This window comes from Camelus dromedarius, chromosome 7 (assembly GCF_036321535.1).
Source record: "Camelus dromedarius isolate mCamDro1 chromosome 7, mCamDro1.pat, whole genome shotgun sequence".
NCBI lineage: Eukaryota > Metazoa > Chordata > Mammalia > Artiodactyla > Camelidae > Camelus > Camelus dromedarius.
The window spans coordinates 48649506-48659081 of record NC_087442.1 but is presented as its reverse complement, the minus strand read 5'-3'; positions in this window follow the sequence as shown (position 1 = coordinate 48659081).

Genomic DNA, 9576 nt, shown 5'->3' with positions numbered 1-9576 from the left:
TATAGAAGACAGTATGACTGCCACTCAAAATATTGAAAATAGAACTGCCATATGATCCAGTAATCCCACTTCGTCATTTATATATGAAGGAAATGAAAACAGGATATGGAAGGGATGTCTGGACTCCCAAATTTTTTGCAGCATTATTCACAATAGCCAAGACATGGAAACAGCCTAAGTGTCTGTCTATCAACAGAAGTGGATAAAGAAGATGTGATGCATATATACAATGGAATATTATTCAGCCATGGGAAAGGAGGAAACCCTGACATTTGCAACAACGTAGATGAAACAGGGCATTATGCTAAGTGACATAGCCAGACAGAGACAAATGCTGCATGGCATCACTTACATGTGAAATCCAAAAAACCAAACAACAGAAACAGTCAAACTCATAGAAACAGAGGAGAAAAGAAGTTGCCAGGGGCTGGAAGGTAGGAGAAATAATGAGAGATTGGTAAAAAAAAATGTACAGACTTTCACCTATAAAATGAATGTCTGAGGACCTAGAAAAAAGTCTGTTGTCCTTCCAGCTCCTTCTTATACTCATATCCATCTGGCCCTGTTTTCATAGGTATTTCAGGCAGTTGTAAAAAAAAAAAAAAAAAATAAGCTGAATCTTAATTAGAGTTGGGAAACCAGGAGGGGGAGCGCTCATGTCCTACCATAATAGCCAACTGCAACAGAAAGAAAGATTCCTTTTCTGCCAGCAACTCCACCAATGAAAAGCCAAGGACTCTTTGTTTAAAACCCCTTTCCCCCCTTACCCTGCCGCAACTTCTTCTTCCCCTCTATACAAGACTTCCTCTCTTGCCTGGGAGGACTTGCACAAGGCTCATTATGGTTATAGATCCCAGACTGCAATTCTTTGCTGATCACAAACTATTTTTTTTCCTGTAGAAACAACTGGAAATCTATTTGTTTTAGGTCAACAGCACTTATTCTGTCTCAGTGAAGTACAGCTGATCATCAATATCCTGCCTTTGTACAAGCTGTTCCCTGTCCTAGAATGCCATTCCTTATTTTTCTGTAGAGGGCTCCTACTCAGATTTTAAACATGCAGTTCAACTATTACTTCCTCCAGAGTAGAATGAGTAATTCCTATTTCTGGAGTCCTCCCAGTACTCTGCCCATACTTCTTGTATTTAAATGAAATCATTAAACATTTGTGTTCCCACTGGGTGAATGAAAATACATGCTCAAATGGAGACAGGGGATCTGTCTGTCTTGCCATAAACAAGGGCATTATACTAGCTCTATGCCTCAGTAACTTACAGCACATCACCATTCCTTATTCATGTCTACTTCCCCTGTCTCTAACACTGCACATAGAAGGTACAAGGTAAAAGTTAATTCAATGACATATGCAAGAAATATATATAAGAATGTAAGGCAACCATTCTAGTTTTTTAATGAAAAAAATCCTACCAATTTTTTCCTAATGAAAAAAATCCTACCAAATATTACTGGGCACTATAAATTTAGAAATCGTTAGAAATTCAAATTAAATAGTCAAATGGTTATTTGTAATATTTAATTATTTCATAGAGTTACATACATATTTAAAACATATTAATTATACAGAATAACACGACTATAATTCCTTATCTATCCAAGTTTTATAAGGATATGAGAACTAAGACTTTTATAACTCATTTGATATGAACATTCATACATTTATTTCCTAAACATTGATTATTGGATTATAGAGTGTTTCCCTAGACCTGCTGCAGGTAATACACAATATACAGTGTAAATACTTTCTAAAGTCTGAATTCCAAAATATTAATTGTCTCAAAGATTTGGAATAAGGAATTAGAAACATGGTAGTTTTAAAAATATCAATTTTCTACACTTTACATTCATATGTCAATTTTATTTCAAACTTTCTTTTGTATCTTCAAATTTAGAATATTAGTAATCAGTGAAGCCATTTCTGAATTCATCTAACAGCTTTCTAAAGAGCCTGTCATGCTCATTCTATCTAAATTGTTTGAAATTTAGAAGCTTTTAAATTCATACCTGATGCTCTCACTGGATGTTTTCTATTCCAAGTACCAAACTACACCACCACCACCACCATCATCTTTGTTTATTTCGTCTGTTTATAGCTAAAAGTTGTGTTCAAAATATTTTTCAACTGGCATCGCATGTTCCCTAAGTACAGAAATCACCACAGTGCTGAAGCAGAGTTCTGGAGTCCTCCCTGTGCCAAGCACTATCCTGTCCTTTGTTTCTGGGTCATGTGGTGGTCCAAGAGGTCCTAGGGTAGGAACTAGGGCAGGACTGGGACTCTAAGCAACAGAGATTTATGAACCAGAAATTATTTCCATAGTTTGGCCACTGCCTCAGCTGTAGTGGTTATCTGTAGGTGAAACATCAGCTGGCCTCATAGCTACATCTTCAATGCTCTCCATAACCAATGTATCTCTTTTCTTGCTTTTGAAAATGATCTTAAAAAGGCTAGTTTACAGGAATATTCAATGTATGCAATTGTGAGGTCATCCTTCAGGAATAATTATTCAATCTTTGTTTAAACCCCCTTCACCACACCTTTTTCTTTTAAGATTAAAAAAAAAACTGGTTTTGTAAAGCAAATTCTATGACAGCAAAGTTAGCATTGAATCCAATTAGACTCAGGATTCAGCTTAGCATTGTGTCCAGATGGAACTTTGCTGTTCAAACCAAATTCAGTGAAAGGACAATTAATAATGTGCAAGACTTCAAAATGACTTAGATGTAAATTAATTCTAATTCCAGAGGCATATTTTTGAAAATATACGAAAAACATGTTTTATATTAAGGCATATACTATATCTCCATCCCTATCTATCTATCTATCTATCTATCTATCTATCTATCTATCTATCTATCTATCTATGTATCTATCTATCTATGACTTCTTATGCTAAAGCATGTTAAAATGAATTCTATATCAAAATTTCCCCCAAAGGGTAAAAATATGAAATCTTCTTTTCTACTGTCTTTAGAGACCCCACTAGTGTGAACTTAAGATCTGATCCTATGCTATGAGGTTTCCTCTTTTGAATTTTCTTCTAAGTCTTGCAACCTGTTCTAAGTTGATTATACCCCAAATATCTTGACTTCTGTTACATATAATGTACAGGAAAAGTGGGTCTTTTTCTTTTTTGAAAGTTGGGTAACGGACCATTTTACAGGTACCAAGAATATCCCCCTTTTTTATGCCCCTTAATGCATTAAGGAAACTGGGAACTTATTAACTGAGAGTGACAGGAAGTACAAATCATTGGTCATTGGCTACAAAATGTGGCCTTGGCTATAATAACAGGAGGAAAGATTTGGTACCAGATTATTTGTTGTCTGACTGTCAATAATTAGATTTGGCTTTTATTCCAAGCTTACATGAGTCTGATGACAAATCATAGAATGCTTTTGTAATCATAGAAACTGTGTTTTGGGAAAGCAAGTCGGGGACAAAGTGGAAACCGGTGCTGACACATTATATGACCTCTACTTTGTTCTGTAATTTAGGATTGCAGAGTTTTACAAAAATACAGGCTTGTAGTTAATGATTGTCAGCTGGTTTTCCCCAATCCTCGATTTTCTGAGTCTCCCTCAAGCAAAGAATGGCTTGATGTAAATTTGACAAGCTTCTGACTCAATGATACGGTCTTAAATAGGGGAAAAACAATCTTTTGGTTTCATTTCAAAGTAACTCATTGATTCCAGTTTGGGGACATTATTCTTTACTTTTTAAAAAATCCTCTTTTGTTATAATCATCTCCTAATTACAATAAACCTCTTTTTATCAAGAGACTAAAAATCACATAGACCTTGCTATGTCTTCCACCAACTGGGTGCTAACTGAGTCACTGTGTCGGAATACATCGTTGGGGGCATGTGTGGACTATAAAAGCTAAGGCTACAATGCACAATTTACAATGTCCTTCAGTTACCCTTCTTTGGAACAGGAAAGATTTACTCCGAAACAGCAAATAGCGTTAGGATTAGTCACACAGCAGTAGAACAGCTGGTCTTATTCCCTCTCAAAGTCTGTCCTTTCCCAGAAGGGGACAGTAAAAAAAAAAAAAAAAAAAAAGACCTGGTTTGAATTTTCAAATGGGATAAAACATGAGGAGGGATTTGGTCAAAATACAGCTGTGGCTTTAACACTTTATATTAAGTAAGATGCCTGAACATTTTTGGATCAAAATGGTTTCAAAGAAGAGTCTCTTCACCTCAATGGCTTTAAATCCTGCCCTATGCCCTCACAGACCATATGAGATTGGCTAAGACTTTAGAAAACTATTTAAAGATCCCTAGAGGCATGGAAAGAGATCATTTAAGCCAATGGACATTCTTTTTTTTTTTTTTTTAACTGATAAGGAAGCTGAAGCCCAGAAAAAATGAATGGATTCTCAAAGCAAATCATGAGCAATTCCTGAATCAAGACCAAGGCTTTGACTTTTAGTTCTGCTCTTTTTCCTTTGCTCCTGATGACCTCTCAAGCCTGGGAATCCTGAGAAGGAGGAATAGGCTACCTTAATAGCCCCATGGGAGGAAGAGGGGGTGGATGATTAGTTTGGCGTACTGACCTTTCACTCATCCCCAGTCCAAAACACACCACTGCTATGGTAACCAGGGACTGAGCCACTAATTTGCCCACTTAATTCACTAAAACATAGATTCCATTTTAGACAAACAGTGGAAATAAGGAGGAAAAGATAAAGAGGAGAAAATCAGGGATGTCCGATTCAGGGACTCCTGAGTAGTAGCTGAGTGACTGGACATACGGAAGTGTTTGGTTAATTTGTATAGGGACGAGGACACTTCATAATATGTAAAGTATTGCTTCTTGGTCCTTAATTTATATTCAAAGGGCTTCATAATTAAGATTTTACAAAATAAATTTACTATCTCATTGTATGCTGAAATGTTTATATGTCAGTGATGGGATTACTTAGGCTCTCATGGGATCTTCAAAGCCCTCTGAACTTAAAAATTTTTTTCAGTGAAATATGGTTTGAGGAATATACAAAACACGAAAAAAACTGAAATAAAAAAGTATGTCTGAGCATTCACCAGCTAAGTGAAGAAATAAAACTTTCCTATAAACTGAGACATTCCCATGAGTTCTTCCTTCATCCTATATGTCTTCCTCTCTCCCCACCAACCAGTGACTCTCCAGAAGTTTGTACTAATCACTACCTTACTGTTTTGAAAAAATACATAGTTTCATTACCGATGTATGTTTCCTGAAACAATACACTGCTTTAATTTGACTGCTTGTTAACTTTACATAAATGGAATCAGACATTATTCCACTGAGACTTACTTCTTTGGCACAACATTAGTTTTTTGAGTTCCATACATTTTGAGGAATGAAATTAAAGTTTATTTCACCAATATATAGTATTTCATGATATCAATATACTATAATTTACCTAATAATAATAATTACAGCGGTTGCACTGACTTAGACTTTTATTAGCCAATATATGTGAACTCCTATTACTTGGTGAATAGTGATGAACCAAATTTATTCCTTTTACTGTCATCAGATTTATCATCTTTTTCACTTATATTAAGTTAAACCTAAAATTATAGTTTTTGTTTTTAAGAACCAGATTTTCATCTTTCTTGTCCAAAAACTATTGAATATCCACAATTTCATGTAGTTCAACATAACAATTTGCAGATTTTTGCATCTTGTTTAAGATCACCTTTACATTTGACTTTATAATGACATATTTCCTCTAAAAAATTTAATAATTTTCCTCCTCACGTTTAGTTCTTTAAAATAATTATAGTAATATTTTTGTGAGTTGAGGGTCCAATTGTATTTCTCTACAAGTGGTTAGCAAGTTGTCCAAGAAACATTTATTTCTCTTTGTTGGGAGATAGTTCTCTATGGGTCTCTTGGGTTTTTGCACATCTTCTAAAAGCTTTTGATGCACATTGTCTTTTCAAGGATGTTTTTATAGGGAACAGCCTTAGAAAATGGAAATAATATCTTTTCTCAGTTTGCACACTCACACATACACACATATGCACATTAAAAACATTTGAGGAGAGCTGACAACTTTACTGCTGAGCTGTCAATACGTGGGCACTGTACTTCTCTCCATTTATTCTTATCTTCTTTAATATGTTCAATAAAGTTCTATACTTTTCTCCCTCAAGGTCTCACTCACAAATTGCACTTTATATTTTTGAGGCTTTTTTGGTAAGTTGTATCTTTTAAAATATTTTAAATAGTATTTAATAAAATATTTTATAACTTGAGGTACAAAATCAATTTTTATATTGATATTTATCTAGAAAAGTTGCTAAACAAAATAAATCTATTTAAAATATAATTATGTCATTATGATAATTTGGTCTCTTTCCATAGTTTAGACTTTTTGTTTCTTTTTGTTCTTTTACTCTGTTAGCTACAATCTCCAGCAAAATGTTGAACAGAAGTGAAGATAAATAATATCTTAACTTGTTCTTTAAAGAAAATGATTTGTAATTTTACTATTTGCTGTGTTGTTTATCATAGAGTTTTTACAAATATATTTTATAAAGCTTTTTAAAAAGTACTGATGTTGAATTATAGCAAGTGTTTTTTCAGCATTATCAAGATGATCATATGATTTTTTCTCTTTAGTCTATTAATGTTTTGTCTTAATTATTTCAGTGTTAACCTCGAATTTCTGTGATAACTCAACTTGATCTATTATTTTCTTTGGTTTATATGCTTTTTCTTAACTTTAAAATAGATATTGAGCTCTCTATGAAATGTTATTAAAAGTATTTACATTTCTACATTTTTGATGAAGAAATGTTTTTATTGTATTTATAATTCTGGCACATATTATTTTCATTATCACTTAATTTAGAATATTTTAAAACTTCAGACATTATTTCATTTTTGATCCATGGGTTACTTATAACCAACCATCTTTCTTAAATTCCAACTATAAAAGTTGTTCACCTCTCTGAGATTTCCTAGCTTAATTTCACTAGAGGAGAGAAAATGTTTTTTATGACATTAATCCTTTAAAATTGTTGAAATTTGCTTCATACCCTAAAATATGTTCAGTTTTTTGTGAAAATTTTGTGGGAGTTTTTGAAGTGTGTATATCCTTCAGTTATTTGCTGTTGGCTATGTCTAAGTAAGTAAATCACATTGTAATATTGCTCAGGTTTTCTATATCTTTCTGAATACTTTGTCTTTATTTATTTATTACTTAAAAGGGTATATGGAGACTATTCTTTTATGAGGTATGTCTAGTTATCCTTTTATTCCTGATAATTTTTGCTTTATGTATTATAAAAATATATTTCTAACTGTTGACAGATTTAGAATTATTATATTATCCTGTTGAATTAAACTTTTCTTCTTCATGAAATGACCTTATTTATCTCTAATAATCCTTTGTATATTGAACAATATTTTGCCTAATATTAGTATAACTATACCAACTTACTATTTTTTATCCTTTTGCTTTCAAAATTTCTGTAACCTCATATTTTTATGTGTCTCTTATAAACTGCATATAGTTAATTATTTTAAGTCAGTACTGTTTTGTAATTATGATTATATTTGGATTTATTACCACAGTATTCTTTTATTTTTATTTTAAGAAATGGACAAAAACACAAATTGGGGAAATTTTAATACATCCCTTTTGGATGAAGAAAAACCACCTGAAATCTTTCAGGCCCAGGAAGGTTTGAGTAGGGTTTCTGGATGACAGAAGCCTGGTTACCTGAATGTCTGTGTGGAGCCAAGCACTGCCACCAAAACCCCACATTAGACTAAAATGAAGAAGAAATAAAAACGTCCATGTTAAGCCATTAGGATTGGAGGGGGGAGCATTCTTTGTTACAGCAGTTAGTCTGTCCCTACTAATATAACTTTCTACCAAAGCCTATGGAATATAGCAAAAATTTTCTTTGAAGAAATACATATTGCTTCAAATACATTCTAATTTTAAAAGACCCAAATAAAAGAATTCTGTTCTCATCTTAAAAGGTCAGAAAAACTACTATATAAACCCCAAACATCAGAAAGTCCTGAGTTCTAATCATGTATTTGTGAAGCTGAGTAAGTTTCACAATTTGTCTGAGACTTTGTTTCTTATCCAAACAACATGTCTAATAATGAGTCTATAATAGAGTTTTGAGTGGATTAAATTTGGCTGCTGGCTTATAGAGGGTGCTCAAAAAGAGGATACATTAACTAAGGTAACTAATGACAGTAAGTATTAACTGTAATATTGTACTTACCATTATTTTTACTAAGAATATATCCATTACTATGCCAGTTCAATGGTCCCTGTTTTTCATGGAGTTACTAACCTAAAATGAAATATTTCATATGGGCACATTTGTTTTTAAAATGCATAGGGCATTGAATAATTAGCCCAGGTCAAATACAGAAAAACTTCAACGTTCATTTAATATTGAAAAAATAAAACAATGTAACAAAAACCTGTTTCTGACATATGAGAGAGAGAGAGAGACAATGAACACTGATTAACAGGTCTTGCTGGCAACACATTCTGGGCCAGATGGCATTGTCAGCAGAAGGTTTTTGAGAAGACTTGTTGCTAAGTATTGCCAACAAGTTGGTCCCTTATGAGCACCTACATTCACAAAAGGTTTCTGTCACAAGGTCTGTGCTGAGCTGCCAGGAACAATTCTTAGAAACTGTTTTTAGTACCTTAAATACCCTCCTATATACTATTGCTCATGATAAATCTCTATTTGTGAGCATATGTGTTCTACTATTTCTGTTAAATAATGACTTTTGTTTTCTATCAGCCTTTTTATTTATAGATTTGGTGGGGGGGTCATTAGGTTTACTTATTTATTTAAATGGAGGTACTGGGGATTGAACCCAGGACCTCGCACATGCTAAGCACACACTCTACCACTGAGCTATACCCTTCCCCCTGTTTTCTATGAGCTTGATTGATATTTTTCTTTATGGAACCAGCTTTTCAGCATTTCCTAGACTCTTTTCAAAATATAAATGTATTCCTACCAGGAAGCTGAAGAGACAAAGATAGTTTGTTACTGTTACATCTGTGACTATTAGCTTTACAGAGTTGCAGTTAGAACACCTACTTATTGGCAATAGCTAAAATTTTATTTTAAATGTTTATATAAATATACACGTACAATCGCCTTTAAATTTTACTAGTAAGTACCTGATTATCAGTTTGTACTGACCGCTTCTGTCACTTCCCCTCCATTTGTTTGCCTGAACTAGCATAAGCGTAGATATCAGTAATTTCAAATAAAGTTTGGTTGGGTCAAAAACTTCAGCCCTTCTGGTAATACAATTTTTTTTTTTTTACACAATAGTGTTTTTCCTTCTCATAATCATCTTTCCTATGCTCCCCTGACAAGCACTAAGTCTAATGTTGACACATTTAACTCAATTTGCAAACTGATTCTTTTTTTTAACTTCCAGTTTCATTGAGATATAACTGACATACAGCCTGTTATAAGCTTAAGATGCATAGTGATTTGGCACATACATTATGAAATGATTACGCTAAGTTTAGTGAACATCCATATCTCATATACATACAAAAT